The sequence below is a fragment of the Pelophylax lessonae genome (genome assembly GCF_965119305.1).
Source record: "Pelophylax lessonae genome assembly, chromosome: 11".
NCBI lineage: Eukaryota > Metazoa > Chordata > Amphibia > Anura > Ranidae > Pelophylax > Pelophylax lessonae.
The window spans coordinates 156,346,608-156,370,177 of record NC_138778.1 but is presented as its reverse complement, the minus strand read 5'-3'; positions in this window follow the sequence as shown (position 1 = coordinate 156,370,177).

Below are 23,570 nucleotides of genomic sequence, written 5' to 3'. Positions count from 1 at the left end.
CATGCAAAACCCGGAAATAAAACGACCGAACACGGATTTTTACCCGAACATACAGTAAAGTGTCCGTGTCCGTGTTCGGGTACAAAAAATCCAATTATTCGGTACGAACACGAATAATACAGTCCGTGTTCGCTCAACACTAACGCTAACACTTCAGATGTTCATAAACTCTAACAACAAATTTCTCATATTTTCTCCCTTAGTGTCTGTTAAATATACCATTAAAACCATTTTTTATATCTGTTTGACAAGTGCAAAAAAAAAAAACTTTTTGGCCCCTCTTTCACACTTGTGTGACTTGTCCTGCGATTTGGGACTGCAAAGTCGCATGACAAGTCATACTCCATGATTTCCAATGACTACCGTTCATATCTGTACAACTTCAAGTTGCAACGACTTCAAAGTAGTCCCTGCACTACTTTGGGCCTATTGTAATGTGTATTGAGGTCCAAAGACTTAGGCATTGCTTCAAGTTCAGTCAAAATTGTGGCACAATTGCAGTAAAATCGCGTGACTTTTAGGTCGCACATGTGTGAAAGGGGCTTTAATCCAGCCAGAAATCTTGAGAGCTGATAACTTTCTGCAAAGTGCAGACAGTTATCAGTTAGCATTGTTCCCAGCAATCTTCGTTGACTACAAAACACCTCCCCCCATGTTATAGGGACTGGGAAGTGTCATACAGCACCAGTGAGTACCATAAAAGAACTGTAATTGGGCGACTCTACAGTTGTGCAGATCACATTTATATAAAAGCTGGGAGTTTGCTGCACAAAACTAAAACAAGCTCATGGCTGCTACCGTGTTCACTGCACAGCGTGTACCAGAGGCGTAACTAGAACCTTCAGGGCCCTGGTGCAAGAAACCATGAAGGGCCCCCCCGGAACCCTGGCCGGGGCCCTTCCCTTCAACCCTGGGGCTTTTCCCACTGATCCTGGGGCCCTTTACTCTCGTTGCGGGGCCCTTTATTACGGTCCTGCAGCGGGATCCTTTCACAAGTTCTGCAGTGGGCCCCCTTCATCTTGGGGCCTCCCTACAGTGGTGGAATGCCAGGGCCCAGTTGCAAATCTGACCTTTGCGATCCTGGAAGTTCACCCACTGGTGTCAGTAGTTTTTATTTTTTGGTATTTTACTTGTATTATTTTTTATCATTTTATTTATTTTTTTTACAATGTCACTGACAATGACTCTGTCCATTCAGAAAAGGAAGGAGCTGGTAAATTACAAATTTACCGACCCCTTCCTGGTTCTCTATTGTGACACATCCCCTGCAGCAGCCAGCAGGAGAGGGAGGGTGGGGGGCAGCACAGTGGAGGGGCAGGGTAGCACACAGGGGCCCAGAGACAGCAGAACACAAGTGAACTGGATAGGAGGAGTGGCGGGGGCAGCATACAGTGGAACCAATCTCCTCCATTTTCCTCCTGCAGCTACAGGAGAAAAAAGGAGGACAGTGGTTTCTCTACATGCTGCCCCCGCTGCCCCTCCTTTTCAGGTGTACAGGGGAGCCGCATAGGCCCCCTGGAGCATGGAGCCCGGTTGCAAATACAACCCCTGTAGCTACGCTCATGGCGTGTACCCATTTCACATGATACTACTCACAATGACCACAACCTCCTATCCCCATAGAAAATTTAAAAGGCAAACATCCACTGGTTAGCAGGGCTTTTTTTGTCAGTGACTAGGTGTAGGAATTTCTCAAACCACGATCCTCCCCATTGCTACCTCCCCCTGCTTCGAATGGCAAGTTGTGCATGCTGTGTCAAATAGGGTCTGTGGCCAAACTGTGGGAGGGTCATAAAGGGGCACTGTGAAATAAAACCAGGAGTGCATAATACACAGAGTGGTAGGGTTCAGGCATGAATTACACACTGGGTTAGGGTTCAGGAGTGCATAACACAAAGAGAGGAAGGGTTCAAAAGTATGTTACATGCAAGGTGCAGGGTTCAGGATTGCATCATGCACGGAGTGCAGGGTTCAGAAGGGCCTTATGCACAGGGTGCAGGGTTCAGGAATGTGCTATGCACAGAGTGCATGGTTCTGGTGTACACTACACATGGAGTGCAGGATTCAGGAGTGCGCAATGCATGGGGTGCAGGGTTCAGCCCTCTTCCACAGCTCTTTACCACTGCATCCCCCATCCACATGTCAGTTCTACACCCTTCTTCATCTCTGACCTCTGCACCCCTCTCCTATCCCTCCCCTCTGCACATGCCCCCCCTTCCCTGCCCTCCTATTTTCCTCTTCAAAGCTTTACTATCTTCCACATGCTTTACCTTTCACCTCTCAGCTGTCATCCCGGCTCTAGCACCTTCCACAGCCAGGGCTTGTTTTTCCTACACATTGTACACTCTGCGTGGAGCCTCCGGAAGAGGTGCTCTGTCACTTGTAAGCACAGAAGATGGGCTTCTGTGTTTACAGGTGAAAGTGGAGAACGTTGAGCACATGGCAAGTGCTGGAGCTGTCGGAATGGGGTTCCACCAAATTTTGTCAGATGAAAATATCTGCTGGTTAGGCCCATTGACCCTGATAAAAACTGTCATGCTTGGTCAGTTTTACACTACTGTATCCTCTACATTATCTTGATTCTTGTAGTAAAGCCCCAACGTGTGCTCTTTGTCTGTAGTTAATTTGGGCCTAGCCTTGCTATTTAAAATTGTCCTGCTTCTGGCCAATTTTACATTGCTGTATCATCTGCGGTCTCTTAAAGTATAACTCAAGGCAAAGCATTTGTTTAAGTTTTGGACAGAGTGGAGAGGGATTAGAACATCTGTCAGTTTTTATTACTGTCTCTGCCATCAATAAATGCATACAGTACTTTTTTTTCCACGATCTCACACTGCGCGTCTGCCAATTGAAATGAATGAAATGTCTGTGTGCCAGTTTATAAAGTTATTAAAAAAAAGTAGAGCATAACTCTGATTCTAACTCTAACCCTGACACTGACCTTAGGGTTAGCGTAGCTATTTTATCTAAAAAAAGTTAACACGCTTTTTGTTTACAACTTTCTCCTCCTTTCTCCCCATGGGAGGCAGAGTTCTGAGAGGATGTCTATAGACGCCCTCCCAGAACTGGAAGCCCAGGGCTCAGATGGAAGCGGGAGGCAGAGTTCTGAGAGAATGTCCATAGACACCCTCCCAGAACTGGAAGCCCGGGGCTCAGATGGAAGCGGGAGACAGAGTTCTGAGAGGATGTCCATAGACGCCCTCCCAGAACTGGAAGCCCAGGGCTCAGATGGAAGCAGGAGGCAGAGTTCCAAGAGGATGTCCATAGACGCCCTCCCAGAACTGGAAGCCCGGGGCTCAGATGGAAGCGGGAGGGGGGGTTTAGGGGGGACCTTCATGGTTTCTTGCACCGGGGCCCTGAAGGTTGTAGTTACATAAGACGTAGATCATAATGCTTGATGGTCTGTAAGCTGAGGACAGTATAACTTCTAGAGGGTATCTGACAGCCATTATTAACGCTCCCATAATACACATACAGCTAAGCCAGGAAAATATGCATTTATCATACTTAATCCTGAAGAATGCATATATAAAATTCAAAGAGAATATACAAGTCCCTGGGAATCCTTCATCAAGCTTCTCATATATAAATGAGGATGGTAGAAAGTTATGACACTCTGTGGGAACCAATGGAAGTGCTACCCCCAGAGGTTGTATTGTATTGTATTGGGTCCTCATGCTCTGCACCAGTGATGAACCACCATGTTCCTGAGCCCAAGTGACTGCTTGTAGGCAAGTGCCTACAGAAGAGTTAATGTTTTTTTTTCTGTGGTGACTCATGTTCTGCAGTTACCTGGGTCAAGGCTGCTGTCTTTCCTGTGAAACTGTTACAATGTTCATGTGTGGTGGATCTGGGGAATTCATTGGCTAGGTTTTCCTGTCAATTTTCCATAGATCCACATAAAAAGGGGCCCTTCTGTGCTCCAAAAGGGGAACACTGTTTAAATGTAGGCTGTTATGCTGCTGGGGAGGCACTCGTGGCACCCTGAGGGACTAGGAGCCTGAGGACTCTTAACTACCAAGGATGGACTATATGGACTCTGTGCAACCACTTGTGGATTATTTGCCAATCATGGACTCTGCCTCCAGGTATGATTACCCTGTGTGGGTGGTAAAGCACCTTGTGCAGGAATTCATGTGAGAAGCTGCAAGATAAAAACTGTTCCTATGTGATGCCTTTCTTCAGGAAAATGAAAGTAACTTTTTAACGCCTGGTCTGAAGTCTCTTCTTCAGTGCTGCATAGCATGGCGTATTCAGAGAACAGAGCTTGTAACATGGGGAATGTAGGTTAGAGTAGATGAAGTTTTTAAAGCTTCTAATCCACTCCCTGGTCATCTCTCGTCTCGATTACTGCAACTCCATTCTCACTGGCTTACCTCTAAAAAGACTATCCCCCCTTCAGTCCATCATGAACGCTGCTGCCAGGCTCATCCACCTTGCAAACTGCTCTGTGTCTGCTACCCCTCTTTGCCAATCCCTCCATTGGCTGCCACTCAACCAACTAATTAAATTCAAGTTACTAACCATAACTTACAAGCCATCCATAACTTGGCGCCCAGCTACACTAATTTTGATTAGTAAGTATACCCGTTAAAATCATACTGCATGTCAATACCATTCTGTAAGCCCCACACCCTTAGTCCTCCTTCTCTATTTCATCTAACCTGACTTTGTTATTATTTCAGGTATATTCATACTGCATATCATACAAAAATAAAAAAAACTTGTGGGGTCCCACCGCCCAGGGTTGTGGGGACAAGATGCTTTGTTGAGGGCATGTGGCCTGGTATGGTTCTGAAGGGGGGGGGGGGGTTCTTACTGGCCCCCCTTTCCTGGCCTGCTGGGCTGCATGCCTAGCTAAGGATCTGGTATGGATTTTGAGGGGGAACCTAAATACCTAAATAAATATTAACAGTGCTTTCTATATAAGTACATAAATGAAAAAAAAGTGACTATAGTTCTAAAAGTAAATTGCAAAATGTATATGATCCATATAGGAATAAAAATGCTAAAGTATAAGAAATGTGCAAAGATGTAGATAATATATCAAAATTCATCAATATTAAAATAATTCAATAGAAAAGTCCATAAATAATCCAATAACCAGTGCAACGGTGCTCAAACCGTGTTGGTGTTCCTTTAATTTCTTCTGTAGTGAATAAAATGCTCATCAGTGCCAAGTTGCCACACTCCCCAAAGCTAAGCAAAGTAAGTTACACTTTTGCATAACAAAGATAAAAGTGTATAGTGATAATAGTGTAAAGTGATAATAGTGAAACTGTGTTAACAAGAATTAACAAGGATCCAGTTTACTGGCCATTATAAATCTTCCAAAACCACCATAAACACCCACTTCAAAACACCTTGAACATATCCATCTACCAGGCGCAATGCTTATGTGCACTTATCGCTGAATGATTTGTACGAACATTTGGCCATCCATGTTTGTTTGTAAAACACGTTAGCATGTAAAAACTTGCTAGTATGAGATATGTAAACTTATTTCAACATTCTAAATCTCCATTTCATCAGTTAAGTTATCCATACACAGCTGCCAAGCTTTGCATATTCTGAATACAGGAAGAGATCTTTTTATCAGAGCTATAAAACGTGGGATAGTTTTTCAAAGGAGTAGGTCCTAGGAGACCCATTAAACTGCTTTAAAAAGGTCTGTATGTGTTCCTAGAGTCATAAAATATAAGCAGCTAGTAGTATTTCTAAGTGATAACATTGTGGAATTTTGATTTGTGGAGTTTCAAATTGTCTTTTCACTGGACATTGGACCATAGAATATAAGGGTTGTTTTTATTTTTGCCTTCCTCTACAAGGTGTATTTTTTTATTTCTCATGAGGAAGCCTATTTGGTTGAAGGCTTACACATTTTTTTTCTTTTTTGAGAAGACAGGATGGAAAGCCAAATATAATTTATTCCTCAGAGTGCTAAACTTGTTGCAAGTAATGCTGGTGGTAAGGAAAATAGGTAACGTTATGTTGGGTTGGTGATGGAACCTACAAAGAGAGGGTTGGGGAAAGGGAGGCAGAAAGGCTCGATTGGGCTTCTCTGACATACTGTAACTCTACAAGTTATGATAGGGTTCTTCAAAGTTTAGGTGGTGCTTGTGGTCTTTCAATTTTTTTCTGTGCCGCCAGAAGACAGCTCCTCTGAAGCAATATAATATAAAATGCAACAAAACTGTGTTCCTCTGTACAGAATATATCGCATTCAGCAGCGCTATACATTTTCACACATCTAATGAGTTGATAAATTAGTGCAAATGTCCATAAACAAAAAATATAAGTCGTCCTTATAATCACCAGTGAGTCAATAATAATGACATGGAGTCCGTAATAAAGGATTTCAACAAACGGTGGTACTCCCACTAGTTGAATAAACATATGCGTATATGTGTCCTTCACCACACCTCCAGTGCACCCCTCAAAGTGGACACTCACCGGATATAAATGGATCAGAAGCCTTATGACACTTTTGCTAATTGGCACACAATTCCTCTTAACTCCTCTGGCTCTATATGCCGATTAAAGCTGTTTGTGACTTCCTGTTTCACCAATAGGGCTCCCAATTGCATGTAGTCCAAATAGTCAATGGGAAGAAAGCAGAGGTAGGGCATGGATAGTGTGATAACGTTTAAGTTTATTTATACATAAAACATAAAACCACCCCCCGTTTCCAATCTGCTTACATAGCCCAGAATGGTGATGAGCATATAAGTGTTTAAATCTTGCCAGCGTCCCGCCACTCGATACCTTGTTCCCCGCTCCCAGCATCTGTGCGGTTTGCAGCATAAGCTGCGGACCAGCAGTGAAGACAGTGAAGAGATGGAGGCATCTGGCGTTCCCCTGGTAACTGCGTACTTGCGTCCTGACGCGTTTCGTCACGTGGACTTCAACTGAGGGCTCCTCTGAAGCATTTACAGGTAAAGCACAAGACATGTCTGCTCTGGTTCTTGCTCATTCAACATAGGCAACACTGCCAACCCTCTCCTCCCCCTCTTCCTCTTAACCATCCTACTTTCCAGAAGTTTGCTTCTGACACGTGTGAATTATCTGTCAAGGTGTGTGAATTATCTGTCAAGGTCTTACCTTACCCACCTGTTGGCAGCCATCAACATTTTTCCAAGAGCACAAAGAGGACTCATCTAGGAGGTCATAAAAGAACCCATAACAACATCTAAAGAACTGCAGGCCTCACTTGCCTCAGTTAAGGTCAGTGTTCATGATTCAACAATAAAGAAGAAACTGGGCATAAAATGGCATCCATCAGAGAGTTCTAAGGCGAAAGCCACTGCTAACCAAAAAGAACACAAAGGCTTGTCTCACATTTGCCAAAAACACCTTGGTTATCCCCAAGACATTTGGGCAAATATTCTGTGGACTGATGAGACAAAAGTTGAATTTTTTGGAAGGTGTGTGTCCCGTTTCATCTGATATAAAACTAACATAGCATTTCATAAAAAAAACATCATAGCAACAGTCAAACATGGGGGTTGTAGTGTGATGGTCTGGGGCTGCTTTGAAGCTTCAGGACCTAGACGACTTGCCATAATTGATGGAACATGAATTCTGCCCTCTATCAGAAAACCCTGAAAAGGAGAATGTCCGGCCATCAGTTTATGACCTCAAGTGTAAGTGCACTTGGGTTATGCAGCAGGACAATGATCTAAAACACATCAGCAAGTCCACCTCTGAATGGGTGCCCATCAGTGATGCCTGTCAGTGCCTCCTCATCAATGCCCCCTATCAGTTCCCCCTATCAGTGCCCCCTATCAGTGCCCATCAGTCCCGCGTATCAGTGCCCATAAAGGCTACCCATCAGTGCCATCTATCATTGCCGTCTATCAGTGCCCATCAGTGCTGTATATCAGTGCGACCCATAAGTGCCCATTAGTGCTGCATATCAGTGTCGTCTATAAGTGCCTATTAGTGCTGCATATCAGTGCCACCTATCAATGCCCATGAGTGCTGCACATCAGTGTCCATCAGTGCTGCATATTAGTGCCTCCTCATCAGTGTCCATCAGTGCCGCCTCAACAGTGCCCATCAGTGCAGCCTCATCAGCGCACGTCAGTGAAAGAGAAAACGTACTTTATTACAAAATTTTAGAACAGAAACGAAGAAAACATTTTTGTTTTCATAATATTCGGTCTTTTTCCATTTGTTCAGCAAAAAATAAAAAATCCAGTGGTAAATAAATACCACCAATAGAAAGCTCTATCTGTCTTAAAATTTTGTTTGAGTACAGCGTTGCATGAACGCGCAATTGTCATTCAAGGTGCGACAGCGCTGAAAGCTGAAAATCGTTCTGGGCAGGAAGGGGGTGAATGTGCCCAGTATTGAATTGGTTAAACAGACTGTTCATGCTCGAAAACCCTCCGATGTGGCTAAATTAAAAAAGAATGGGCCAAAATTCCTCCACCGCAATGTAAAATACCCATTGCCAGTTATCCCAAATGCTTGATTGCAGTTTTTGCCTCCAAGGGTGGCACAACCAGTTATTAGGTTTAGGGGGCAATTATTTTTTCACATAGCGCTAGGTAGGATTAGACAGCTTTTTTCCCTTAATAAATTAAATCATTTTTTAAATATTCCATTTTGTATTTACTCAGGTCATCTTTGTGTAACATTAAAATTTGTTTGATGATCTAAATCATTTAAGTGTAACAAATATGCCAAAAAGTAAAAAATAAATCAGGAAAGGGACTAAAAATTTTTTGAAAGCGCTGTAAGTATTTGTGTGATCTCTCTTTGCACATATTGAATACAACCCCAAAAAAGATGCTGAGATACCATTCCCAACCTCAATGACTCATCATGTGTGGAAGGTCTTAATTCAGCTAGTAAATACACACACTCAACAAGCTGGTTCCTAGAGTGACTTTATGTATGTAGTAACACAGTGATGAAGATTTAAGAGACAGGTTGAGTGGAGGTGGTAGGTGACAGACACTTGAAGGTAAGACAGTAGCAGATGGATGCAGGTAGGTTTAGCAATCATGTATGGTAGCAGATGACAGAGTAGCAGGTGGACATACAAGAGAGATCAACCCAGTGCAGGAATAAGTAGCAGTAGTCTTAAGAGCTAGCAATCTAGATATGCAGATGTGATAAATAGTCTTTACTATGCAGAGCTAGATAGTGTAAGCTTAGTATAAGTTTATAGAGGGTTCCCCTGCGGGGTACTTAGCACTAATAGCAATACAGCCGAAGGTTGGTTCAGGAGGAGCGGATGATCCGGAAGCGGGATGCAGGGATCAGCGCAGCGAGGTTCCGTCAGCGAGGTATGCTTGCAAGCATGAAAGCTTCAAGCCAAGTTAGCATCCAGGTAAGGGTGTTTGAACGAACCCATGTGAGTGAGAACCGGCGATTTAAATAGCCATCTAGTCCGGCGCTGAGTGATGACAGCATCAGTCTTAAAGGGAAACACACCTATATGTGTTTCTTCTATCTAGGTAGATGGAAATCACCCGGAAATAATGTGATAGGAGGCACTGAGAGTGCCAGAACCTTACAACATTGTACTATCAACTTGACCATTTATTGCTGTCGTGGACTTGCAATAGTCTTTTGCAAGCTTACCTGTTCCTTCATGTCTGTATTAGAGGTCAGACTTCACTTCTGGTTCCTTTTTATCATCTCTCCTTCCTGTTCCTGCCACACCCCAGGTCATCACAGGAAGTCTATATTAACCAGTGCACTGCAGGTCTGCTTTGCTGTTCAACAGTGTTTGTTTCTTGTTTCCTGTCTGCCGTGTGCTTCATCTACCTTTCTGTGTACCGACTTTGGCTTGTTTCTGACTACTCCTGTTTGCCTGTTACCCTGACCTTTCGCCTGTCCCTTGGTTACCCTCGTCTGCCTGTTATCTAGGCTTACCCATCACCATTCCGTGTGTCCTGAGTGGCTGCTTCCCTTCTCTCTCTACGGAGCCTTACCCGGGGGACCCCAAGGGCCGCGACCTGGGCCCAGCTGCAGCCAAGTCCATCCTCACCACTAGAGGCTCTGGTGAACACCTGCTGGGTCTTAGACTCCGCGCCCTGGGGAATCTTGGGTTCACGTTCCGGTCCATCCGCAGCAGTCTGCTATCGGATTCACTACCTTGCGCTGCACCCCTGCCTCCAACAGGGTGCAGTTGTCACCTGGCCACAGGTGACCTGACAATTGCATTTTGTGTCTTTTCTGGAATACACTGTTTGCATTATTTTAATGTTCTTCAATAATGTTCATGATTTTTTTGAATAAAATACATTTATTACATTACTATTTTTTGTGATCAATGCCTTTAAAGTCCCACCACCAGGGGAATTTTTCTTTCTCTATCATATCTAGGGATGTGGCACTATTATCAGGGACTCTGCTGAGGCCAAACTTATCCTCTCACCGCCCAGGACACTCTCACTTGCGCTGACAGGAGGAGAGACAGCCGTCACCCTCCTCCTGGGACTCTGCTTCCCGCCAAAGATGCTGCGTCATGTGCTCCCCTCAGACTTATACCCTATCCCAGGATTCTTTGCGGCAGATTCTGCCCTCTGAGATGGATACAAGCCCTGGTGTGCTATTGGTCAGGTTTCCTCCACTGTCCAATAAGAACCCTCACAGTGGGGAGACTCCCCAGACTCAACAGAAACCCTTGGAAGCACATGACAGCCTAACAAAATGATCAGTCCCTCCTGATATGCAGACAGGGCCACCCATATGCTTCTTCCTAGCACCTACCTAGGAAGGTGCTACATCTACAAATAGTGACCAGCGTTTTGGTTCCACTTAACCCCTGTGTCCGCCCAAAGCCAAATTTTGTCTTTTTGCTTGGAGGAGAATATAATTGTCTGTATATGGTCCTGATGAAGCTTACCGCCAAACGTGTTGACCTTTGAACAGACGCACTCTCATACCCACGCATTTTTTTATATGTATTTCTATTGTATACATGACTTAAAATCAGTAGTTATGTTCGTTTGCATAAATGTTTGGTGATCTGAACCTTCTCTTTTGTCAGTTTCACCATTTTAGATGGTTATTGGTTTATAATATATGAACTAATAAATGTTTCTTTTATATACCTTTGTATACACCTGTCTCATGATGTGCCCATAAAGTCCATACATATGTACAGGTGCTGTCCTTTGTTTTGATGCCTATTAGGACCTGAATGCTCCATTCTTTATGCACTGTGTGTTCATGATATTCTGTTATTTATCAGTTATGCATTTGTTATTTATGTTTTGGGTAATAAAAGGCGGCTATGTCCAATTAATTCCAATCTGTTGTGGTGTGGTTATTATGCCGAAGGGCAGTGGCGGCTGGTGCTCCATGGGCCGGGGGGGGGGGGCGGCAGACTGACCGCACCATATGCCCCCCCCCACCCAGGACCACACCAGGCCACACACCATACCCCCCCCCCCCAACCACAGGGAGACAGGGGAGACAGGAGAGGAAAGGAGAGGACAGAGAGGACAGACAGGACCCCCCGCTCACTCACCCTGCCTGCATGCATTAGCAGGCGGCGGCAGCTTCGGCTTCTTCCCTGTCTTCTGCGTCCCCTTCCTCCTCCTCCATGCCCAATGGCATGGTTTCTCCTTTCGGCCAGTCGGGAAACGGGTCTCAAAACCCGCTTCCTGATTGGCCAGGAGGAGGATCCGTGTGACAATAGCAAATTTTCATTCGCTATTGTCACACAACTGTGTGGGCGTGGGCGCACTGCTCTGCGCCCCGAGCCCACCTTTTAGCCTGTGAGAGCCCCAATGAACTTCATGCGTCCGGCGCCCCACATGTAGATTAGGGGACCAGACGCATGGATAGGGGGGCCCCTGCACCCCGTATGACCAGCCAGCACTGTCAAAGGAGATGGGTATTGGCATACCTCCCAACTTTCTAAAATGGGAACGAGGGACACCTATTAGCAAAAGTATGTAGGCATGGGACACACCCCCTTACCACACCTCCTTCAAGGAGAATTATACAAAAAAATGATTGGTTAAACCCTCAAGTGCTTTTTTTTTTAACCAAAACCTATCCTTTATATTGCAAATGCAGGAATTTAGGTATTGATTAAAGGTTTACCGCTGTAAAAAACACTTTTTTGGTAGATAAATTGTGTATTTTTTATACAACTATATGGATCAGACTAAAATGAGGGACAAATAAGGAGGAAAGATGGACAGAGGAACTTTGTTCCAAATCAGGGACAGTCTCTCAAAATCAGGGATAGTTGGGAGTTATGGTATTGGTATAGCAGTACAACACAAGCCATATTTAACCACTTCCCACAAACTCACATAGATCTATGTGATCTGCAATAAGTGGTTGTACTGGGGTGATGCCTGCAGCTAGAGGCATCATCCTGGTACCATTTTTTAGAGCCGGCGGTCTGGTTTCAGGTAGTAGCGGCTGATGCGGCTCGGGAGCTGCTCGGTCGTGACCCCCGCGCAGAGATGTATAGTAACGAAGTAGAACTACTTAAGTACTGTACTTAAGTACCGAAATGCGGTATCTGTACTTTCCTAGAGTAGAATTTTTTTCTTCTACTTTTACTTCACTACATTTTTTCGATGATTTCGATACTTCTACTCCGATATTTTTTTTTTGTGCTGCATCGTTACTCGTTACTTTTAAAAAAATTACCACTGCCAGAACAGTAGATGGCAGGTTGCATAAAGCTCAAAAAAATGTGTATAATGTCATTTGTAAATCAGCGCATACGAAAATAAAGGCTGTGTATAATAAAAGCTGCTATACCAAATCTTTCCAATAAAAAGAAAATATGAAACAAACAAATAAATGGTGCTACAGCACTTAAAGTGAATCAAGAAACTACTAACAAACACAACTTGGCTGTGCGAATAAAGTGCCTGTGCAATCGATATAATATCATCGTTGCCCCCAGTGCCCTGCCCACACTCCACACAGTATCAAAAATAAAGTGACATGAATGTGCTAAAGCCTAAATGCAGTGAAAATAATTATTCCCACAATGTAACAGTAAATTCAATTCATATAAAATATGACAATAAATCACAATAAAATAAGTTATGAAATAAGTTAGGTCAGGTGCGTGCAACAAGTTGAAGTGTGTAAACCTATCTATAACGAAAAGTCCATAAATGAATTCCAGTGTGCAAATCTAAAGTGTCACTTCACTTGTCAGATGCTTCCACCTCCTTCAGTGCTCGAGTGACCGACCAACACACTTAATGGTGGTGGCACTGGTGGATAGCGTCTGGGTGGCACTGTGGCACTGACTGCACTGGTTCAAAAAGCCATATATATTTAATTATTTCAATTCTCAATCTCATAGGTCCTCTCCTCATAAGATATTAATAACTTAAGATTAGGTGATGAACTTCTTGGCGGCCCTGGCAGGATGACGGGGACACCCGCCACTTCTGGAGCCGAGCCGATGCGATTCCCCAACATGTGACAAAGTGACAGCCAGGAGATCTAGTGGCTAGTAGTGCTCAACAATACCGCTTTTATATATAAAAATGAAATAAAATATACTGACTCACAATTTAGTAGTAGGTAGCGTGTAGCAGTAGGCAGCACAACTCAATTCAATCAATCCCACAGCCTCGCTCGCGCCGCGGCCCGCGGAATCACTGTCATGATCATCAAGTTAAGACCGCACTGGAGGAGCCGTGCTGCCGTCTTCCCACTCGAGGTCTCCGCCTCTAAACATGTTGTGTGTCACTCAGACTCCACCCCTTAGGGCACTTACTGAGAGGAGTTGTGACATGGGCGGCGGGACTCGGAGCATTTTCTTCGTTATCTCATCTTCTTCTCTATGGGGTGAGTGAGGTGGACCGTGGAGAGGGCCTAATCCTTGCCATGGCAAATGTGCCATTTGAGAATCAAATAATCAATATAAAATATTAATATATTATATACACACGGGTCATGGGTGGCTTTTTTGAACCAAGAAGAGTGAGACTGACGGCTATGATGATTATCCGACCATCCATGGTCCATGGACCATAAGTGTTGTGTTGTGGTGGTGCCTGTGCTTCCTGCAGCCTGCCTCTGCCTGTGCGGCTGTGCCTGCACTGCAGTGGCCACTGGCAGTGGCACTTGACTTGAGCAAAGCTAATGAGCACTACTAGTGTGAAGGACAGGTGGTGGAAGCATGTTCTGACAAGTTCTTATAATGAAAATAATATAGACAGCTTTTTGAACCAGTGCAGGGCCAGTGCTACTAAGGTGAGAGGCAGAGAGAGAGGCTATCCAGTCCACCACTTTACTTGAGCAGATCACAGAAGAAAGGTGGAAGCATCTGACAGCAAGTGACAAGCACTTCTTAGATTGCACACTGGAATTCAGTTATGGACTTTTCCTTATAAAGTTTAGTTTACACACTTAAACTTGCACCTAACTTATTCACAATCACAACTTCTTTTATTGTGGTATTGTCATATATATTTTATATGAATTAAATTTACATTGTGGGAATAATTTGCACTGCATTTAGCACAGGCATGTCACTTTATTTTTGATACTGTGGGCGATGATTTTGAATACAAGAAGAATATATATAATTGCAGGCACTTTATTGGCATTTTTAGCACAGCCACTTTGTTAGTAGTTTTTGATGCATTTTTCACTTTAAGCGTTGTAGGTTTGATGAAGCTGGCCTGGCACATCATCATCAATTGAGCAAATCAAATCAAACCGCGATTAAGAAGACTGCGCATGCTCCTGTTCTGCCTTTTGATCAGCTGAAAAGATGGACGAACCAAAAACACCACCTTCCACCCCTGGCCCTTCAACTTCAAGTGATCTGCCTGGCTGTGAGAGTGAGGAAGCTCAGGAAGGAGACCACCCCTGGCTTTAAAAGGTGGATGCTTTAAAAGGGGAAGGGAGGGACATACTTTATCTGTTTTTTGTTTACAAAAAGTTACAGCCTAAGGAATTGTGATTGTCCTTTAGGTTAATCATTTGAATAAATCATTTGAAATAATAAAAAACAATATGATGTTCAAACTTTTGACTTTCTTTAATAACTACATAACACAGTACTTGTACTTCTACTTTCAGTACTTGAGTAGAATTCTTTTTCAAAACTACTGGTACTTTTTACTTTTAGTACTTAAGTAGCAAATTTTTTGAAAAAACTACTTGCAATACTTAAGTAAAAAAAATGTTGAATACTTTAGTACTTCTACTTAAGTAACTTTTTCTGCGAGCACTTCCACTTCTACTCAAGTCACTTTTTGATCAAGCACTTGTACTTTTACTCAAGTAGAAATTTCGAGTACTTTATACAAGTCTTCCCCCAGCGAGCGGAAACCCTGAGCAACCAGCCAGCACCTCCGCAGGCTGGTTGGAGTCCCAAACAAAGCCGTATTTGGCTTTGATCAGGTCTCCGATGATGTAACCATAAGCGACGTTCATGATGTCACGTCCGGGTTCCTCGGCGGCAAGAGGCACCTGAATTTAAAAAAGTGACAGTATTCAAAAATGCCGGTTTCCACATTTTGAATACAGCATTTTTGAATACTCTCATATATTGAAGTGCAGTGGAGGGGTTTGGGGTCTTTTAGTCTTTTAAAGAGTACCTGTCACTGCCTATTGCTGTCACAAGGGATGTTTACATTGCTTGTCACAGCAATAAAAGTGATCAGATTTTTTTTAAAAAAAAACCTGTGCTAAAATAAAAAAATTAAATAAAATAAATAGGAAAATTTTTTTCCTAAAGCGCCCCAATTGCCGTGAGCTCGCGCAGGAAAGAAAAAGTCTACGGAAGTCGCGCCTGCAAATTAAAGCGCTGTTCAAACCACACATGTGAGGTATCACCGCGATTGCCAGAGCAAGAGCAATAATTAAAAAAAAAAAAAAATGCTACTCTGTAACTCTAAACTGGTAACCGTTAAAATTTTATAAAGTGTCGCTTATGGAAATTTTTATTGACCGTAGTTTGTTGCCATTCCGCGGGTGTGCGCAATTTTAAACCGTAACATGTTAGGTAGCTGATTACTTGGCGTGACATCATCTTTCACAATATACAAAAAAAGGGCTAATTTTACTGTTTAGTTTTTTTTTTAAACAAAAAACAAAAGAGACCCCCCCCCCCCCTAAGGAAACGGGACTTTCAAGGCCAAAAGTAACACCACAAATGTAAAAAATATAAGTTTTTATTATAACACATTAAAAGTCACAGTGATACATATACATAGAAAAAACAGTCGACAAAGAAGATGATAAAATTATATCATGATCACACAAAGATGGTGAGGCATTGTTTTCCAGTAGACACCCTACACGTTACTGGAAATACCCTTCGTCAGGGGTGTGAATATAGGAACTCATATGCATGAAGCGTTTTTCATGGGTAGATTCGCTGGCCATGTCAGGGTGGAATCTGGATTCAAGAAGTGGATAGATGGAAAAAACAGACCAGGATAGAACATCTAGGTTAGTGTAGAGAGTTGGTCCAAAAGTGTCTCCAACACAGGTCCCTGTGTGAAAAGCCTGGCTGTATGCTTATATGTCTTGGATAGATCAGATAACAATCTACTGGCAAGTGTCTAAATATAGTCCTTAGGAAAGCCAGCATGAGGAAAACGCTGGTAAATCATGACTTCTTCATTGAATAATAGCAGCAGTCCAAGCCTGCAGACCAGGGGTTCTGATAGCTTTCTTAAATGGACCAAAAATCCATCTGGGTCAGGAGGGGCTGGCTGGGTGGTCTACTGGAAACCAATGCCTCACCATCGTTGTGTGATCATGATATGATTTTATCATCTTCTTTGTCTAATGTTTTTTTTCTATGTATATGTACCACTGTGACTTTTAATATGTTATATTAAAAATTAATATTTTTAATTGCCCAATTAACACCTTACTCTATCTCAATGATGGCAAACCTTTTTGAGCCTGAGTGCCCAAACTGCGACACAAAACCAACTTATTTTTTTCAAAGTGTCAACACTGCAATTAATAACAGCCACAGATAATGGCCGCAAGGGCCTCTCACCAATCCCAACGACACAGCAACACTTCCTTCCGAACAGATGTCCACTCCCTCTCGGTTGCCTGTGGCAAGGACCGCAACTGGCATTACAGGGGGGGGTATCCTTGCAGCCTCTCTGTCCCCTGGCTCACAGTGTGCTGCTTCAGTCTTTCTCACGATCTCTCTCTCTCTCCCCATAGTCTTCTGGGACTAAATGTCCCATGGTGTACTTGTCAACCTCCTCATTGGTGCTTGGCTGTAGCCAATGGGGAGGCAGGAGGAATCAGAGCGAGCGGCGATCTCTGCAAGCCGTGCGAGGGGAGGAAAGATTAGAGTGCCTAGGCATCAACGGCGGCAGCTTCCCAGTATAGCTGGCGTGCCCACAGAGAGGGCTCTGCGTGCCAGCTGTGGCACGTGTGCCATAGGTTCGCCATCACTGCTCTATCTAGATGAGTGTCCTTTAGATTTAGTTTTTTTAAATGCAGTAAAATGTATTTTTTCCAAAAAAATGGCTATTGAAATACCGAGTGACAAAAAATAATGCAACGACCGCCATTTTATTCTCCAGAGTCTTTGATATATATATATATATATAATGTTAGGGGATTCTAAGTAATTTTCTAGCAAAAAATACAGATTTTAACGTGTAAACAACATGTGTCAGAAATGGGCTCGGTCCAGAAGTGGTTAATAAATTAGTCAAGGATTTGTACATTTATTGCACAACATTCAGCAATCATAATTCTCAGAAAAGTTCATCCTAACTGGAATTTGCACTCACAATGAGAAGATGTCCACTGTGGATTATCAATATGACAGAATGCATTGGTCTGCTCCCCCTCATCTTCCCACTGTTATCTGTTAAATGGATCCTTTGAACACTTTAAATGTTAAGGTCCTCGCAATTCAATCTCAAACAAACCTTGAATAAAAAGTTTATACTTGAGTTTAGCGGTTAGGTTTACATATACTTTAATTATTGCAAATGCCATTCCAGCATGTGTGGTATATGGTATAGCATATGAAAAATATACAAATTGATGATGAGTATGCTTTTTGAATGCTGGTTACCTCTGCACTGCAAAATGATGTGTGTTTTCTACATTAGCATGTACGCCTTTTAAGTAGTTTACATTATTTCAACAAGAAGGTGAAAGGTTTATTTTTCAGAGAGAAATTCCAGCTGTGGGAGTAAGAGCATTGGCTTGCTCGGCATCTCAGCGTTCCAACAGCTTTTAGGTTTCCTGTTTGTAGATACATATCTGTAATTGTAAGAACATTTGCAACCAGGCTCATTTTCTAGTTGTAGAAGATAGAAAATGAAGCAGGCAGGCTACAAACAATTTTAGCATCCAGTGGCATGAATTGGTCATCTGAAGATGTTTATTAGCTGAGCTTTAGGATATATTTAGGTTTATGTTGATGCAATAGCGTGGAGCCACTAAACATCGATGACCTACTTTGATTACATTTTTTTCAGTTAAAATAATTTTAGCCTGTAAAATTGACAAGCTTTCTTGTATCTTGCAAAGCAAGTATACACAGCGTTGCCTACATATGAACAGAAGTGCTTTACAGTGTAGCGCTACCCCCAAGGAAGGATTGTTTGGGTCCTCCTGCCCTGCTCCAGTGATAACTTGTCCAAATGACACTGACACACCCAGGGCAGCTGATAAGGCAGTACACCGGGCTCAGGCCTCATCAATTCCTGCTGGGCAGGAGGGCTGGCTATACTGCCCTATTGCTGACACTCGTACCTCTTGTGGATCCCCCGCAGCACTACTGGCTTCTACTATTCTTTTGTCCTTCCAGCTGCGCTGCAAATAGATCGGTTCTAGTATCTGCATCCCCTCCCCCCTGCTGTCTGGGACCTCTGTGTGTCTCCCCTCCCCCACAGTGCTGCCACCTTACTCTCCCACTGGCAGCTGCTAAGGGCACATAGGGAGGTAATTTCAGGATGGTGAATGGGAGGCTCACTATCTGGAATGAACACACTTTTCCTGAATGAACACAGTGAGCGATCAGTGCCTATATATTGGGGGTAAATATATTGCCACCCTGCCATCTTCTTTAACCCGGCACTAGTGCACCGTAACTGCATGCTTTGCACGGGTTTGCGGAGCGCTTGCACAGCAACGCTATTCACATGAATGGGTCTTGTTCGACAAGGGTATAATTTCTTCCATGGATGCAAAGCATTGCATTACAGCTGTGGCAATTTAGCAAAAAACGAATTTGATCATAGTATATATGCCCGGCCTAACCACTGGCCAGTAGGCTAACAATTCAGTCATGCCAGCGTTGGGGCCCCTTATTTATGGTGGAAGTATTTGTAATCCCAAGGTAAGTGTGTCAGTTTCCCTCAACAGAACTTACCTACAGGCAGCAATAATGACTAAAGCAGCCAAATAAACATACTGAGAGTGGTCAATAGATGTCTTGGTATGGTCCTCACAGGCACAGTCCTTCCTGGTGATGGCTGCTCACATATGCAGGATTGACGTGGATGTAGCTTCAGTGTGAGGGCAGGCAAAAAGGTAGCCTCAAGGCTTTGGGCCTACCTTTCAAACCAGCACCTCAAGCACACAGAACAGGAGCAACATTTTGGTTCTTACACAGCAGGCACCACAGTGGTACAGTATCCACAGGGATCAGACCAGCAGCTCATGGTTGCTTTTTCCTCCTGCAGCTCCTGCCTGGGTTTTTGGCACACTCTCTGCCTAGTGCTGCGCATACAGTAACAGCATCGTGTGGCCCCAGGCTTCTCCAGGTTCACAGCATACATAGTTACATAGTTGGTAAGGACACCAGTCCATCTAGTCCAACTTGAGTGTTTGTTTCTGGGTTTTGACAGCTCAGTCTCTCCAGCCCTGTCCCTAGACTTATGCTTTTCAGATACACAGCAGTCTGGTTCACATGTCTTCAGCTGCTTACAGCAGGCTCATGACAAATCACTGAGCTCCCAGTCTTCAGCCTTTTCTTGACTCATTGCAGCTCCATAAGTACACATCTGTAGCCTGCAGGTCCCTGCACATCTCCCCACTGAATGGAGAGTGAGCTTGCTCCATGACTGCTTTGGCCAATCAAAATTCTCCTAGCTCTACCAGCCAATCAGGATGCAGTGAGGCTAATGAAGGTCCCCCTGTGTTCAATTTCCCTCTCCCTGTGTTCTACCTAAGGGAAGGGAGGGAAAATTGTTCTGTATGGGGTGCAACATTCTGCCAAGTGCACTAAAGAGGCTTCCAGCTTCCAGCACTACAGCAATAAAGAGCCCCCCCCCCCCCCACCACCACCACTCTAAATTCAGCATCAATCATGTCATCCAGCAATGTAGATCCATTCCAATAACAATGATACAGTCCTATGATGACCACCTGCCCTGACCAGTTTTCCTGTAGCAAAAAGACAGATCCTCAACCGGCTGCTGTTTGTAAACAAGCCACTCAGGAACCTTATATGATGTCACTGGTCAGGCCAATTACATCACCCAGGATCCCTGGCTGATTTGTTTTCAGAAAGCAACTGGCTAAAGATTAATCATTTAGTGGTTGAATATAAAACAGGAAAGGAGACAGCGCTCAATATTAACTGTGCATATCAAAACCACAAATCACAAATAAATAATATAATAATTGGGTTACCCCAAGTAATTAAATATAAAGTGAGTGTGCAACTATAAATAGGTATATAACAACTTATAGTCCATTTATAAGGTGCGGGTGCAATCTGTGCAGCAAACAAATGAAAGTGACTGCAGTGCTCAGTGTTCAGCAAAGATGCATCCTTTATGTAAAATAAGGGGAAGGAATACGTCACCAGGTGTCCTACTCAGTTACCAGATGACCCCTTGGGGTCTAGCATAGGCAAGTGACAACTTCAGGGAATCTACGTTATTTGGCCAGACTCTCGTCTCCCCGCTCTATTTAGATGCCTGGGACTTTATCCACTGTATAGGGACTGGTGTGGATTCCGCTAAGTATTCCTCTCAAGCATACGGTAGTTCCATTAAGCCATGAAAAAGTAGAGGAAGCTCATGGTGTAGTATGTATGTATCAAGATTTATTATAAAATGTAGCCACTTACATTGAAGTTCGCAGGGAACAGCTCACAACAGCACCGCAGCCGGTTTGCTTTCCGGCTGCGTTCCAGGAAACCGGAAGTGGCGTAGGGCGTAGCATGGGACCCGACGCGTTTCATCATCCACCGTATGACGTCATCAGGGATTTAGTGGTTGAAGCACTATCACCACAAAATGCATGCCTGGATAAGGGCCTGGTTGAAAGTTAATTTTTTTAACTGAGATGTCAGTTATAAACAGGACAACTGTCAACAAAATGGTATATTTATTATTAGTGTAGCACCCTATAGTGTGCGCTACTAGTGGTAAGCGTAAGAAAAACATAGCTGGCTCTGGATTATACCTGAGTTAATAAAACGTGGTGGGGATTACTAGAGGCCAGGGCTGGATGACTCATCCTGGCAGTTCTCTGGTGCCTTCTACTTTTTCTAGAGCACTGGAAAATGGAAACTGGAACTAGTAGACAGAGGATGGGAGGGGCTGCCATCAATATTTATGAGCCCTCAGCCTATCCCCAGTAGTGGGCCCAGCAGGGGACTGAGAAACCCATAAATAGGCATGGGCCATTCCAGCAGCAGAATCGGGTGAAAGATGGAGAAACTGAGGAGAGTCTGTTAGTGGCCCTTGAGGGACCCCTTATACTGGGGGGGGGGGTTGTTGGAGCTCGGGAGGCTGGCCTGGAAGGATCCCAGCACAGGTTGGTGGGATTCAAGCAGGAGAGGCAGTGGAGAGAGCAAGGAGAAACAGTGAGTAGATCAGCACGGTGCAGGGACAGACAGGGGGAGAGACTGCCATCTGTAGCAGGTCTCTCTTGAAGACTGCGGTGTGCCAGGTGTTCATCCATCCTTGCCCTGGGGAATCTCCATGTGTATGTGTCAGTCAGGCAAGCCTGGGCAGAGATCCAGTCAGGAGGACTGGGAAGGAAAGCAACCAGGTGGGTTAGCATTCTGCAAACAAGTGGAACTGGGATTAGTGCTCGCAGGAAGGCAGAAGGAAATGTGTTATACTGTTCACTCCATTTGCACTACTTTGTCAAAGGAACTGAGCGTTCCTGTCTGTAATGGGCCTTTGCTGAACTAGTGATATACTGTTAGTTCCACTGGTAGTGAACAGCAGGTGCTGTACAAAGAAACCAAGTTTATGCAGAAGGAAGGAAGAAGAGGATATTTGTAAATAGGGAGGAAGTTGATTTGTTCTGTGTTTTGGATGTTTTCAAGTTGAGCATCTCGTAATTCCCTACCCCATTCAGGTTATTATCCCCTAATAAAACAACAAAAACAAGCCAAAGACGTTTTCTGAGTTTGAGTGAATGAAGGAAATGCTATGTGACTGGCTGTGCACCAGTGGGGGACCCTAACTTCAGCAACTCCTGCAGGGGTAGTGCTACATTAGTATACTGTAGGTAGCCTACATGTTAAAGCACATACAATAGTGTTTTAGATCCAGGTTGGTTTGCCTAAATCCCAACCGCTTCTGTAGAATACAGGTAGAGATTGTGGCATGGTGGTTTTCTAAGTCTCCTTCTAGCCTCAAATTGTGCTTGGGCCCTTATGGGTGATTGGGAAGCTGAGGGTAACAGGGAGTTTGAGTCTATAGTTTGAGTGATAGAAAGGTGCACATAGCAAGAATCATTTCAGATTCTTTCAGTTTTTGGGCTGCTTCTCCCAAATTGGTAAAGTATCTATGCAATTGAGCTGGGCATCTGGACCTTTGTCTTCCTCATTCCCCATTTTTACAATGTCTTCAAAGAGTGCCCAACAGATTAGAGTAGTGAAACGGAATTTGGGAGCTCAGCACCAGTGATACTTCACTTTTCCATACTGAAGCCGGAATCCTCATATATAGTTCTGTATTTGAAATGTGTATTAGAGTGCACTTTCAAGGGTGCAGTTGCAGTGCGTGGCATGAAGACTCCTTGCTGAGTAGATAACTGTGGATATAGGGACATCAGTCGACAGACATGAAGAGGAGTATGGTTAGCTCTATAAAATGTTCTGTGGCAGGTCTCATCTATTTTTACTCCCCACTACATTCCCATACATTACATTTACTTTATTCTTGTAACAGCTGGGATTATTCCAATGAAGCTGGGGTCAGGTTTAAAGTATTTTCAAGTGATTCAAACTTGTTAGAGGAATTAAATGAGTCATGCATAATGGTAAGAGTAGGAGGAAGCCTTTCACTAACCGGGGGGAAGTCAGAATGTATGGTGAGGAGCTTAAAGCAGAGTTCCACCCTATTTTTAACTTCGGCCCCGCTAATTCCTGATCGCTATGCCATTAATGTTGGGAATTCAGTTTTTTTTTTCTTAAGGTTTAGTACCTGTAGAGTTAATGAAGACCTCCACTTCTGTCCTACCTTGCCGCAGCGAGGGACATCATATTCTCCCGCCCGTTGGCTCCTGGGATATGAGTGTCACCAATCCCAGGAGTCAATGGGTAAATTGATTGACAGGTTGCCATAACAAAGGGGCGAGAACTTCCTCTATGGAAACCTACAATACACCAAGTGCACTGCGCTTTGTTCACACTGCACAGG